Consider the following 8,694-nt stretch of genomic DNA (forward strand, 5'->3'; position numbering starts at 1 on the left):
ACAATGGACAGAACAAAACAAACTAGAATTTAGAAAGGGGATCATGATGGCAACGGAAGCAAAAGGACCGTCACATGTCCGAAATCGTAATGTATAATTATAATAATTATGACATAGGATTATTCTTTGTCTGTGTTATACATGTAAAAAAAACAAAGGCAAATATCAAACAGGGAATGCCACGCACCAAAAACGCAGCCTCCTCAAAACGAAACCCACAGCACGCAGACGCGTGCACCACACACACACACACACACACAGTCAACACATTAGGACAAAAAGAACAATCAAAGGAACACACACACACACACACACACACACAAAGCCAACACATCAGGACAAAACGAACAAACAAAGGAACACACTGGGGCACCGCCTTGGAACGGTCAGTGGCAAAAACACCAATGGGGAGCTTAAACCGGTTTATGGTGCGCACCCAACCTCACTCTTACCCCCACCATGTTCCAAAGACACGGGACAGTGTAAATAAAAGTAATCCCCTCCAGGTGAATCTCTTACACACGTAAAGCCATGGTTTACACGTGCTTGAAAACTTTGTAATTCCAAAAAAAAGTTTTAAAGGTTTCATAGTTAATATATATATTTGTTTGCATGCTCTTATGTGTCAGTGACACGGGGCTGTATCCTCTTAAGGTAGTTCGATACATTTTATGCGCATGCGCGAATGATCTCGGTTTACGTAAAGTCGAACAATTTAAGTGTGTTGAATTTTACTTATTTCTTGCTTGCTTTCCAAGAGAATCTTCAATAATCGGCGTCTTAATGGAAAAGGTGGAAGGAAACTATTCGTTGAGGCTTTAAATCTAAGTTTATCGCGTGATTTTAACGACATTCACCGGTTTCGTAAAGCGGTCGTTTGTTTTGGCGCAATGCGGAAGTGTCGTCTTGATGCAGTTTTTTTGCTGAAAAGTTGACGAGTTCTTCGTCTCACTACGTCTGTCATTTGTTTTACGTTTGCCATCAGTTTAAGGCAGTAACTGTTAGCTGTCGAGAGTACCGGAACAGACTGTGAAGTATTTCTATAGATCTAAATATGGTTCGTAAAAAAGGACAGTTTGTCTGGCATTCGGAATTCCTACACTAGTGATCCATGAGGACTTTGTCCAGTTTCCAGAATGGCAGGAAGGAAGGACTTATTGAATTGGACCACTTGTCAAGGCAGCTTAAAAAGTCAGAAATTTAAAAGCAGCCACTCAGCGACAGTAGGCCTAAGCTTGTCTACATTTTCCATATAATTTCCAAAATAAATACTGGAAAAAAAACATGGAAATACATAGATCTACGACATCAACACAAATTAGCACAGCACCAGAATGAGTGCAGAAGTTGTCCAGAGTGGTGTGGCATTGTTCCTGTTCATTTATGGTTTACAGATTCCAAAAGTCTGGTGAGTCATGTAAAATATATTGTATTGTCATTTGATAGTACAAAACAATGTAGATCATACTGTACTGTAATTGTTTATTAATTATTTTAGTTCATTCTAAAGCCCTCAACAAACGGTAGGTTTTTGTTGTACGACACCAATTAAATTTAAGATGTACAGCCAGATGTTATCGTGTGTACGATGTTATTCCTTGATTTCGTAAATCTTTCTTGGTCTACAGATTACGAAATGTTCTATTTTGTAAGTTTTGCCTTACGTACCACCCACGTTGACAAGCAACAAATTGGTATAATAAATTGATAAGAGGCAAGCGAATGAAATTCCAGAAACAATTGCTCAAAAATAAACACAGATCTGAATATAAAATGGCTTCCGATGCATGGAAAAAGGATGACACTGAAAAGTTAAATGATTTGAGCCGCGTCATGAGAAAACCAACATATTGCCTTTCCGACCAGCATCTGCGCAGTCTTGTCCATGCTGTTCGCTATGAAACTGTTTCTCTAATTGCAATAGACTTGGAAAGCAAACATCATTGATCCTGATCAGACTGCGTGGATGCACAGGCTGGCCTTGATCCATGCTGGTAGCAAAGCCACTATGTTGGGAATTTTTTTTTATTAAGAATGGTTACATTCTTTTCAGTACCTAATGCACTATGTTTACTAGGTAAAGCTCTGTTATTTAAATGGGAGTGGAATACTGTCTGAATGTGAAAGATGTATAATTTTAAAATTGTAAATCTTTGAGATAATTAGTGTTGTACAACTAGAACTTAACGTCTGTTGAGGCCTTAAGGTTCTTTTTTTTCTGGGGTAATGGACCACTATGCTTAAATATGTTTTATCATGATGATTTATAGTATTCTGTAACAATGCGAATTGTATTGATTGTCAATTTTCAGAACCAGATATGATTATGTCTATTTTCAGAACCAGATATGAGTAGAGTACAGTTTGAGAAATGTCTTGGTAGAACAGATACTAAGGAAATAATAAAGAGCAGAACAGACCACATTTCTCCTTCTTATAACTGGTAAAGTTCCAAGTAAGAGTGAGTACAATAATGCAGCCCCAGTGAGAGTTCGTGATGAGGTGTCAACTGTAATGAGTGGTCATTAAATGATGTGCAGTCAGATTGACAAGTAACATTAATTTATAAATTACCAGTTCTGAGCTTTGTGCAGGATACTCTTAAAAATACATGAACCAGAATTTTATATTGTAAGTACAATGTCAGATGTACTACAGACTTCACACATATGTTGATGTTTATACATATGTGGTGATTAATTTGTCAAGTGAAGAAATTTTAGGAATAATGTTAGTGGGTGACAGAACAGAAGTACAAAGTCAATTACAGAGGTCGACAACACTGAGTTTAGGATACAGAAAAAATCCGGTGATTCTGACGAAACAACATACATAGAAAGATTATACTAGTAAAGCGTATGGAAAAGTTTTGAAACAGGTTTACCATTGACAGAAGAGACAGTATGTACAGACTGGTCTACACTTATTTTGATTTGACTTTTACACAGTGATTCCTCCAGTAAACAGCTAGTGATCTGAGAGAATTGTGTTCATTATATCATACAGGTTTAGAGTGAATGTAAAATTAATGTGTATTTAAATCAATCAAAATTTTTCAGAATTGGATGTTGAAACTTTACAACTGTTTAGTATTTCAGTAATCAGTTATGATTTTTGAGTGATTACAATAAAGTACAAATGAAAAAAAAGGAATCACTATCAGCCAAGATGATGTGCTATTGTAAAAGATAGAAAGAAAATTCACAAGTCACATTAACTTGGTAAAAGAGATTTTAACAGAATTAAACTATAATTGGTGAAGGATTCTGCATGTTGTATCAAATAGCTATAATGTATTTTGTAGTTCTTTGGATGTACCTTCTGTCTATCTCTTTTCAAACCAAATTTTATCTCTTAAATCTATTGAAATTGCCATCAAAATAAAAATTTCTTTTAAAAACAATACATTTAACAATTAAAAGGTATATTCAACAAGCCAGTACTTTGATACTAATCTTAGTCAGTGGAATTTATTTTTAGACTTGTCCTATTTTTTTGATTCAGTTTCTGGATCCCCATTTATTAATAACAGTACACATTTTGGGATTCCAGCAATTTTCCACATCCTCATTAAAGGTAGTATTGATTTTTCATTGGTCCAGTGGTTAACTAATTTTAGCATAAAGTAAAACTGTTCTATCAATAGATTTTCAGAAAATCTGTTTGAGTAATTTATACCCAGTATACAAATTCATGTACTTTTATTTGATTTGAACATCACTGTTTAATATTATCCTGAACAAATTACAGGTTTTCTTTGCTTTATATTAGAGAATTTTGGTAAATGTCATTGATGAAAGGTCCAAGGTACTTTTCTCAAATAGTCAATTAATAGAAATTTTCAAATATAATATCTTGTGCAGTGAATTAAAAAGAAATTTATTCATTTCAGTACTAGTCATTTCTGAACTTGAAAGATACTTTGATAGGTATTTAATCTACTACACACTTTATATATTTCTATGGTCTGATTAGAAGTAACCTGTTGGTTTAATTCAGTTACTATAGGAAGAATTCTTTAAGGTAGCTCAACACAACTTCTGGACATTAAGGTGATTTATTATCATATATGATATAAGATAATTTTCATTGAGAGTCCTACATACCAGAACATTTTTGAGTGACAATTAGAAATATTTAAGATTACTTGGGGTGGTCCACTGCCTGTTAGAAATATTTAAGGTGATTAACCATCAGTTAGAAAATGATAATACGGTACGGTACTGGGACTTGTTTTAGTATACAATTATCATAACATGAAATTTTATAGGTGCTGGATTGAAGGTCATTTCCTCCATGGTTATTGTCGTGGTGTTTATAACTCCCCCGCCACGCCACAAGTGGTGGGGATTATAGGAATGGTCTCTGTCCATCCTTCCCTACTACCGTCCTTCCATCTTCCGTCCTTCCGTAACATTTTGTGTCCACTCTGTACTTCCTAAACCCCTTGAATATGTTGAAGGATTTTCATGAAACTTGGTTCAAATGATCACCTCATCAAGACGATGTGCAGAACCCATGAGTCAGCCGTGTCGGTTCAACGTCAAGGTCACAACTCAAAGCCTTCAAGGACTTCGGACACTATCATATGCTTTTAGCCTACATTTTGAATGCAAATTTCTCATTAAGTATTTAAACAATACCCAAATCGTTTCGAGTCAATGATAAACCAATGTGTTAGTTAATTTATTACAGCAGAAACTGGTTTGTATCTGTTCCTATCAAGGTGTTTTTCTTATTTTATCTAGGCCAGGGTATATTTTCTTGAAAAGATAAAATGTTTAATTTCCGTAAAAATATAATGTCATCACTTTACGGAAGTTTTGAATATATGAATTCCAGTCGAATAAAGTGGCAAAATCATTTTATTTAAGGAAAAAATAACATTTTAAGATTAAAATTTTATAAATAAATAAAAAAAATAGAACAATATTTTTGCAAACAACCTGTACTTGATTTATCTATACACTGTTAGTAATGTAAAGTTATTGATGCATTACGTGTGTGAATTGGTATACATAAGTGACCGGTCAGTTTTATTACAGTGGTTCAGGTGGTTATTTATAGTTCTGTTATAAGTGATCGCAGATAGTTGTGTGCTGCATAACATTAATACTAAGAAAAGGCAGTCATCTTATCAAGGCCGTAGGGTTGGTTCTAGTTTGGGATAAGTACCAGTGGCACAGATAACATTTGAACCGCGCCATGAGAAAACCAATAGATGGCATATATAAATATGGCTAGACGCGAAAACGAACTAAAAGGTCCAGCCGAGTTTCAGGTGGATTTCGTGGCATCACACTGAATGTGAAACCGTCACTGATATGACCTGCCATGAAGCTACTGTTCTTGACCTATGCATCACAGGCATATCAATGCCAAGCGTTATTTCTGTCGGATAGACTAAAGTCAGGATCAGATTAACTGCTGTGCACATATTGCCTCTTCTTTGTGATTTTAGGCCTAGTCCGCCGCAAAGAACAGTCTTCAATTCAGTTTTCACAGAAGGAGGAACACGAAGTAATGAATGCGTGTGACATTTAGTATGTGTCTAAAAGATAAATATAAACGCACAGAAGAAGATGAACAAATAAAGAAATGAAAAATATGTAAGAAATACAAAAAATAATAAAAACTAAATGGAAAACAAAATAAATTACCATCGCTAGTGGCGTGCGCGTCGTGAGGGGTGGGTTAGGGGGGGGGGGGGCATGCAGAAGATTACTTGGTGTGTTGCAAGTATGTTAAAGCACATATTTGTCAATCTACTGCAACAAACAACCAGGATAAGCCAATGAAAATTCAACCCAACAAATCATAATGATTTCACAGCATTTGCTTCTTTCACTACTTTACATGTATAACATGCCTATGTGTACCCTTTCAAACATTTGTATAGTATTTGAGTTACAAACAGATGTAAAAATATGTGACTATCAATTTATTAAAAAGGAATATAAAAAGTAGTGGTTACTTTACATTTGGGAACACCATGTAGTAACATTTTTTGTTTACAAGTACTGTTCCACCCCTTGCATCAACACAATAGTCACAGAAAATGTGTATTTATAATTAGTATCTACATATGCTGGCCAAATATGGTTTTGATGCACGAGTGGGAACAATGTTGTATAGAGCAAAACATTTTTTATATCTATATAACAGGGTACGTAATTCTATTTAGAACAAAAATCACTGTTCTATGAAACAAATATTGAAAATTTGACTTTAAGAAATAATCTCAGATATGTATTTTGATGGCATATATATGTAATATATGATGGCATATATATGTAATTAAATACTTATTTCTTAGTAGTTTATTTTTCACTCTTGGAGTAGGCAAATTCATATAGAAAGTGTCCGAAGTCCTTTTGTGTCCGCTCTGTATCTCCTAAACCCCTTCAAGTGTGCTGTTAACAGACAGCTTTTGTGATATATCAGGAGCACATAATTCCGGATAAGCTGGTCTGATCATACCAAAAATCGGGTTATTCCAAGAGCTTGTGCTCGTATACATTGCCATTAAATCTGATCAAAATTGTTATGAAAATGTTCAAACTAGAGCGTTAAAATGGTCAAATATTGCAACTTTTTATATAACAGGGACAGATAACTCTGGACTTGCTAGTCTAAAAATGCCTGAAATCTAGCTTTTGCAAGACCCTTTGGCCATACACATTGTCTATAAGTTTATTCAAGATTTTTAAATAAAAATGATACAGTTGTAAAAAATAGGTAAATATTGCTATTTTTTACTATATCAGGGGCACATTACTCTTGATATATTGGTCGGATCATCCCCATAATGCAACACATTCCAGATTATGTAGCCATGCATATAGTTTTTTTACTCTGGTGAAGATTGTTATAGTAATATTCATGCTGGAGTGTTAACAATGCTATTTAATTCATAATTAACTTTAAAAAAGTGGGTGGGGTAATATTACATCTGTTTTTTTATGATGAAATTTCGATGTAAATGGTTTGGAACTATTTTGTTATTTAAGATTATGTTTTGCACACATGTTCATATTGTTAAGGCGTTTGTTTTGCATGAAAATACTTGTTGCTATAGCTTATTTGCCAGCCAACCCCAATATTCTAATATTTTGGTACTTTAATGATAAAATACAGAATATCTCTCTTATATGTTCGGTGACCCCCATTTTTTCCCCCTTATTTTGAAGCAATTTTGAGACACAATAAATACAAAAAGTATTTCAAAAATCTTAATTGTAGAAATAATGTTATGCTATCTTTAGACGATACAAGTACTGGTCCCATTGGAAAAAAGTGAGTGGGGTAATTATATTGCCTTGTGAAAATGAGTCACAATATTACGTGAAAATCATTAAAATTTCATACTGACTTCATAGCATATTCAAACTGAATTGATAGAAATACAATTATTTTACAACTGATAAAGAAATTTTGAAATGTACCCCAATTTTTTCAGGTTTTTCAAATTTCACTTTTGTCTTGACAGTGTGTGTAGAAAATGGCCGATATAACGAAAAGGAGTTCGGTGACCTACCTCTTTTTTGCTTTTATATGCAATAGATACTAAAGATCTTCAAACATGCAAAGTATGAAAAAATTCTTAATTGTAGAACAAATTGGCCTGAAACGTATCCAACATCCTTAACCATATAAAAATATCGTAAAATTAAAAAAATCAAAAAACATCCATGACTCGGTTACAACAGAGACGGGAAAGCAAATAAAATTCAGTATAACATTTCGCAAAATAGTACCTTAACTTTAAAAATAATTGAGTAGAACACTTTAGTCCTTAAATAGCCTGTATCTCTTTTACCAGTTCTATTATCTTTGCTTGTTTTATCTGCTTAGAGATGGAAAGGACATATTATATAGATGTATAATCAGTATCGAAACTAATCTTATTGGGTTAGTGGACTTGCTGTGGCATGTGCGTGTTCGTTTGTACTGCTAGGCGCTTTGCCGTAATTGGTCTGGTATATTGTGGTGGTGATTTAGTTCGTATTTATATAATTTAATTAATTCTCTCTACTATATATATATATATATATATATATATATATATATATATATATATATATATGGTTCCATTTTCGTGCGATTATCATGTTGTGTAGTTTACTTTAAGAGGACTTGTCTGACTATTTGATTATTTACGCAATAGCTAAATATGTTTTAGAGCAGGATGAAATATTGCATCTATCTCACAATACCTAGATTAAGTCCTGTTATATGTCAAAACACCATGAGATAAATCAGAGCGATTATGTGCATCAGGGGGATAATAGCTTACTGAGCTTTTTGTACATTGTCATTACTATGTCCATTATGAAACGCTTTTACATGTTACAAGTTACCTAAGCGTTTTTCGAACTTGATTATGGATTGATTTGATCTATATCATTGAAATTCCTTATGGACATGTCAACAAGAACAAACTGACCTCTATAAGTTTGACATTTGTCGTTTCTCAATCACGTCACGAAATGCAAAAAAAAAATGTTTAACATTTAACATTTGTTGTACTTTTAGCGTCCCAAAACATATTTTTAATGTATAAACATATTATTGTTTTATGCCTAAATCGACTGGTTTCTGTTTTTATGCAATACATCACATCACGTACATCTTATTGTTTTACCGTAATTTCTGACCTATTGAATATACATTGACAGAAGATGAAACTGTGTC

General features: G+C 33.7%; 1 long non-coding RNA gene across 1 annotated transcript; it reads left to right on the forward strand.

Moving 5' to 3' along the window:
- The first annotated feature begins 713 nt into the window (after positions 1-713).
- On the forward strand, positions 714-2,786 carry LOC128556772 (uncharacterized). Its single transcript, XR_008370828.1, has 2 exons — positions 714-1,408; positions 2,341-2,786. It is a non-coding gene; the product is annotated as an uncharacterized LOC128556772 (long non-coding RNA).
- Positions 2,787-8,694: the final 5,908 nt, after the last annotated feature.

The sequence above is a fragment of the Mercenaria mercenaria genome, chromosome 4 (genome assembly GCF_021730395.1).
Source record: "Mercenaria mercenaria strain notata chromosome 4, MADL_Memer_1, whole genome shotgun sequence".
Lineage (NCBI taxonomy): Eukaryota > Metazoa > Mollusca > Bivalvia > Venerida > Veneridae > Mercenaria > Mercenaria mercenaria.